At 55.5% G+C, this 5643-nt stretch overlaps 1 protein-coding gene across 1 annotated transcript in view; it reads right to left on the minus strand.

Moving 5' to 3' along the window:
- HPCAL1 (hippocalcin-like 1) overlaps positions 1-330 on the minus strand; it is a 9690-nt gene extending 9360 nt beyond the window's left edge. The window contains exon 1 of the mRNA XM_004686442.2: positions 243-330. The gene's annotated coding sequence lies outside the window, so the exon portion shown is untranslated. The remainder of the gene's footprint in view (positions 1-242) is intronic.
- Positions 331-5643: the final 5313 nt, after the last annotated feature.

Below are 5643 nucleotides of genomic sequence, written 5' to 3' on the forward strand. Positions count from 1 at the left end.
CACGCGAGGACGCCCCGCCGCGCCTGGGGGTGCCTGTGCCGACAGCCAGGTGCCTGATGTGAGCAGCTGTGCGCACCTGGATGATTCGGGGACGCCTGGCCGCGCGGCCCTGGCGGCCTGTCCCTCGGGCTCCAGGGGCCTGCCTGTGCCACGCTGCGCCCACAGCGCGCAAGGGAGCCTCCTTCTCGGGCCGCTCGGCTGGCCGCTGCCCTCGCCACCCACCGGGCCTCCCGGGCACTCACCTACGGTCGGCGGCGGAGGCGGAGACGGAGCGGGGGTCAGAGCCTCGGGGCCGGTGCCGCGTCCTCGCCGGGGCCGCTAGACCACGCCCTGGAAGAGGGACCACAGGTGAGCGGCGGGTGCCCCTGCCCCCGCCTGCTGGGGCTCCCAGGCACCGAGAGTCCCGCGCGCCTCCGCCCCGCCCCCGGGGAGCGCGGCCATGGGGACCCTGGGGCAGGAGCCTCCACCGGCACTGGCCGCTCCTCAGGCAGTGGCCGGTCACCAAAAGCCGGAGCCATGCTCTCCTGTGTCCCGACGGCGCCCTGGGGCGGGCGGGGGCCTTCATCCTCCCAGGCCTCCCCTGGACACCCCCATGCCCAGCCCCAGGCAGATGACACACGCAGGGCTCGGTGCCCAGGGCAGGCAGGCGGCACCCCACCCCCACGGCTGCCAGCAGACCCAGGCAGCCGCCGAGGGGGGCCGGTGCCCCGCCCCGCCAGTCACCACCAACAGCTTCCGGCACAGCATCCCGCGTGTTTCTGTGCCGGGCTAACCCGCGGGGCCTCCTCCTTCACCCCTCTGTGACCCGGCGGCGGCCGGGGGGGACGTGCCGGGCACATCCATGCGCAGCTTGCTGTGGCCCGCGCAGCCCCCAGCCCTCTGGGAGGCGGGAGATGGCTGCCCCAGTTTACAGACAGGAAGTGCACTTCCGGGAAAGCCGCTACGGCTCGCGGTCACGCAGCCGGCCCGGTGGCAGAGCGGCACTGCAGCGCGCTGACCCCGCCCAACCGCCCCCCGGCGCTTCCCCGTCAAGGCCCTCGGCGGAGCCCGGCCCGCTCTGTGCGCCGGGAAACCCCGCACTGACAGACCGAGGGCCCGCCCAAGGCCACCCTGAGAACGGCAACCCCGGGCTGCCCGCTGTGCCGGAAGGCTGTACCCGGCCGTCGGCCCAGCAGCCCACCTTCCTCCGGCCCTCACACGGGAGTCCACCCTCATGGCCGCTCAGCGCCGACGGAACGGGAGCCGCGCCACGGTCACACGCGGCTAAACAGGCGCCCGCGTGCACCGCCGGCCCCGGCGCCTCTCTGAAGACGCAGGAACCGTCCACGCCAGGCCCGGGGGCACACCCTCAGGTCAGGGTCCGCGGCAGCGGCCAGGCGCAGAGCAGCCGCCGGCCTCTCGGCCGGGCCCTGCCCTCCGGGACACCCCTCACGCCACACGGCATCTGGGCAGGGGCCGGTGCGCCGTATGGTGCCCAGCCTGCTGGGAGCGCTGCGTGGCCAGCATGCTTGATGACCACTCGGCGACTGGGCAGCAGCCGTGCCCACAGCACACAGCAGCCTCGTGGGGTCGGCGCGGGCCGGCGGGCAGAGCGGAGGGCCTGGGGCCTCACGAGCCGGCCATCCCTGCCACCTCTGCCATCTGCACGGCGGGGGTGCAGAGTCCGGGGCTGGCCGGGGCTGACCCTGGACTTCCGAGCAGGAGGAGGGTCCGGCATTCCTGGGCCTTTGCAGCCCTGGCTCCCGGCTGCTGGGAAACACGCCGTTAACTCGCGTTGCAAATTGCTGCCCTGCTCTACCTATCACTCAGCCGCAGGGGCTCCCGGCCACCAGCTTTCCTGCGACAGATGGAGACTACAGGCCTTGCTGCAGCTGGAACCAGTAGCAGCAGTCATGATGCAGGAAGAATTACGTTGAGTTGTGTCTGGTTGCTGTCTAGCGATTGTCTCACAAGTGGCTGCACCGCTTCCTCTCCGCCACAACGGTGAAGCCCGACTGAGCAAACACATCTAGTGGTTCTGCTCCGCCACGCCCAGCTCCCCAGGGAGGGGCCTGGGCACCTTTGGGGCAGCCTCTCTGGTGCGCCCTTGGAGGCTGAGCAACTTCCCCAGGCCCCCTGCCGGGCACCCAGGCCACGGCACGTGCCCCTTTCTCTGTGGGGCCCTTGCTGACGCCCTGACTTCTCCCTTTGCCAAGGACAGGCACGCCCTCTCCTAGGTTTGGGTTCTCTGGGGAGCGACCAGGTCTGACTCGGTGTCACACTTCAGCCACTAGCACTGACCTGGCCCGGGGGCAGGGAGGGACTAGACTAGACCCCCCCCAAGTCCCAGCTGTTCTTGTGTCACCTTGACCCAGTACTTGACTTTTTTCTTCCTCTGTTTCCCACTTGTAAAATGGAAAAGTTGATTGAATTCTTGTAAGAATGTAATGGTTAATGGGGAAAATAATTGGGATGTAGGAAGGAAGAATTTAATAATTGTCAGCTACGATGAAATCAGCAGAAAGGCTGCGAAAACATTCCTATAAGAACCTGAGCCAGGCCCCCCTGGGAGCGCAACCGGTAAAACAGCAGCACCATGACGCTTGCTGTAGCCACCTCTGTTGAGTTCCATCCCCGGGCAGGGCGGGACCCCCAGGGCACAGCAGACCTCTCCAGTCTCCCTGCTGCTCCCTCAGCAGTGGACTGCCTCGGCCTGTTCTGCTCCCCACTCAGTCTCTGGTGAATCCTCTCACTGCCCCCGCATCTCTGGCGTACAACCCAGTTCTGTATGTATGAATAAATAAATCTCAAAAAAAAAAAAAAAAAAAAACAAGTTATCTTAAAAAATAAAAGCCTAAACCAACTGGAAAGATACAAACTACCAAAGCGGATACAGGAAGAGATAGACAATTTAAAAATCTGTAATGAGATATTATTCTATCTTGAACAGATATAATCAGAAAGAGATTGAATTACCAATCAAAAGAACTACTCACAAAGAAAAGCCAGGCCCAATGGCTTCACTGCTGAATCTGACAAACATTTGAAGAATTAATACCAATTCTTCACAAACTCTTCTGAAATTCACCCTGAGGTCAGTATTACCTTGATACCAAAATCAAAGACTTGGTAAGAGAAGAGAACTATAGATCGCTACGATGAAGATGAATGCAAAAATCCTCAAGAAAATACTAGCCCTCCAAATCCAGCAACATAAAGAACAAAGAGAATTACATACTTTGACCAAGTGGAACGGATTTCAGGAATGCAAGGTTGGCGTACCAGTTGAAAATCAAGTCACTGAATGTAGTAGTCTTTATCAATAAAATGAAAGGCAAAATCATACGTTCATCTCCATGGACACAGAAAAAGCATTTGACAAAATCCAGCACACTTTCGTGATAAAATACTGAACTGACTAGGATTTGAAAGGAACTTCTTCAATCTGCCAAATCCTCCTCTGCAAAAAACTCATCACTATCATCACACTTAACGGTGAAAGACTGGATTCTGCTTCCCCCACCAAGCTCAATCAGGAATGAGACAGGAGACATACTTTTACCACTTCTTTTCAACACTGGACTAGAGTCCTCGGGGTGATTTGGTGAAAAAAAAGAAAGAAAAAGAAAAATAGAAGGGCATCGGGATTAGACAGGTGAATTTAACTCTGTGAACAGCAGATGTCATGATCCTTCCTGTATATAGGACATTCTAAGGAATCCCTAACACAAAAACTACTAGAATAAACAAGTTCAGCAACATTTCTGGATAAATGATCAATGTGAAGGAAAAAAAATTGCATCTCTACTGTTTCCCCCCCCCCCAAAAAAAAGTAAAAAATGAAACTAAGAGAAGAACTTCGTTAGCAATTCCACCGAAAAGAATACAATTCTTAGGAATACATTTAACAAAAAAACTTACACTTTGGAAACTATAAAACTTGCTGAAAGAAATTAAAAATCTAAATAATTGGCAAACCACATCATGCTCATCTATCAGAAAAGTGACCACAGCTAAAGGGGCAGAACTCCCCACACGGACGCGCGGACTCGCCCACATGGCCGTCAGAATTCCCGCTTGCTCCTTTGGAGAAACTGAACTCATTCTACATTTCATGTGGAATGGCAAAGGGCCCATGAAATCAAAAACAACCCTGAAAAAGAACTAAGCAGGAGGACTCACACCTCATGGTTTCAAAAACCATTACCAAATGCCGGTAGGCAAGACACTGCAGCTGGCACAAGAAGACATGCGGATGCACGGGCCTGAGAGCCCCAAATAAACCCACGCAATGGCATCGACCGGCTTTCACACAGGTGCCAAGGCAACGCAAGCGAATGACGGAATCCCTACCTCACACCATTCCAAACACCAACTCAACACAGATCAGAGACTTACATATGACCACTAGAACTACAAAACTCAAAAGAAAACACAGGTTGATCTTCATGATTTTGGATCTGACAAGGGATTCTTACTCTTGACAGCAAAAGCCCCAACACCAAAGAAAAGACAGACAAAGTGGACTTCATCGAAAGTAACAACTTGTGCTTCAAAAGACACTGAAAAGACAACACACAGAATGGGACTTGTATCTACAATACATAAAGAACCATCACAGCTCAGCGAGATAAGTGACCCAATTTAGAAAACAGGCAAGAGATTGAAGATATACAAGAAATAAGCACAAGAAAGTATCAATTAGAAAAATGGAAATCAGGACCCTCCCTGGAGGTGTCCAGGTTAAAGCGCAGCCATTGCAACACGAGTTTGATCCCCCACCAGGGAGGTGACCCACAGGGCGCAGCAGACCTCTCCTGACCTGCTACTGCTCCCCTCAGCAGTGTATTTCAGGCAGTCCGCTTGTTCTACTCCCCACTCTGTCTCTGATGAATTCTCTCACCCCCTGCACCTCTGGCCTGCCCTAATTCTTGTATGCATCAATAAATAAATTGGTTTTTTTAAAGATTTATTTATTGCTGCATACAGAACTGGGGTATAGGCCAGAGGTGCAGGGGCAGTAACAGGATTCACCAGAGGCAGAGTGGGGAGCAGAACAGGCTGACTGATGAAGTGCGCTGCTGAGGGGAGCAGCGGGCGGGTCAGGAGAGGTCTGGCCGCCATGGGGTCACCTCCGGGGCCGAGGATCAAACTCGCACGGAAGCAGCTGTGGCCACTTGCAGTGATGCGCTCTAACCCCTTGCGTCACCAGGGAGGGCCCCGAATACATGGTTTTTAAAAATGCAAATCAAAAGCCTAATGAGCTTCCACGTCACACTCACTACGATTTCTTCAGTCAAAGTCAGATCAAGTGCTGGTGAGGACTTGCAGGAATTGGAACGCTCCGGTAGTAATACTGGGAATGAAAAATGGTGCCCCACTTTGCAAAAACAGTGGCAGTTTCTCAAATGATTAAACACAGTTATCATAAAACCCAGAAACTCCACTCTAGGCATAGACCCAAGAGAAACGAAAACATAAATAGTACACAGTGCTCATCACAGCATTACTCACAACAGCCAAGGGAGGAACCGCCCCCACGCCCCCGACAGAGGGGGGGCGACAGGGCAGGCGATTCCTGTGCGGAGTATTACTGGGCCGTGCAAAGGAGCAGCGCAAGCCGCAGCCGCTGAACCTTGAAAACAAGTGAGGAAGCCACAAACA

This window comes from Condylura cristata, unplaced genomic scaffold (genome assembly GCF_000260355.1).
Source record: "Condylura cristata isolate star-nosed mole 26May11 unplaced genomic scaffold, ConCri1.0 scaffold00020, whole genome shotgun sequence".
NCBI lineage: Eukaryota > Metazoa > Chordata > Mammalia > Eulipotyphla > Talpidae > Condylura > Condylura cristata.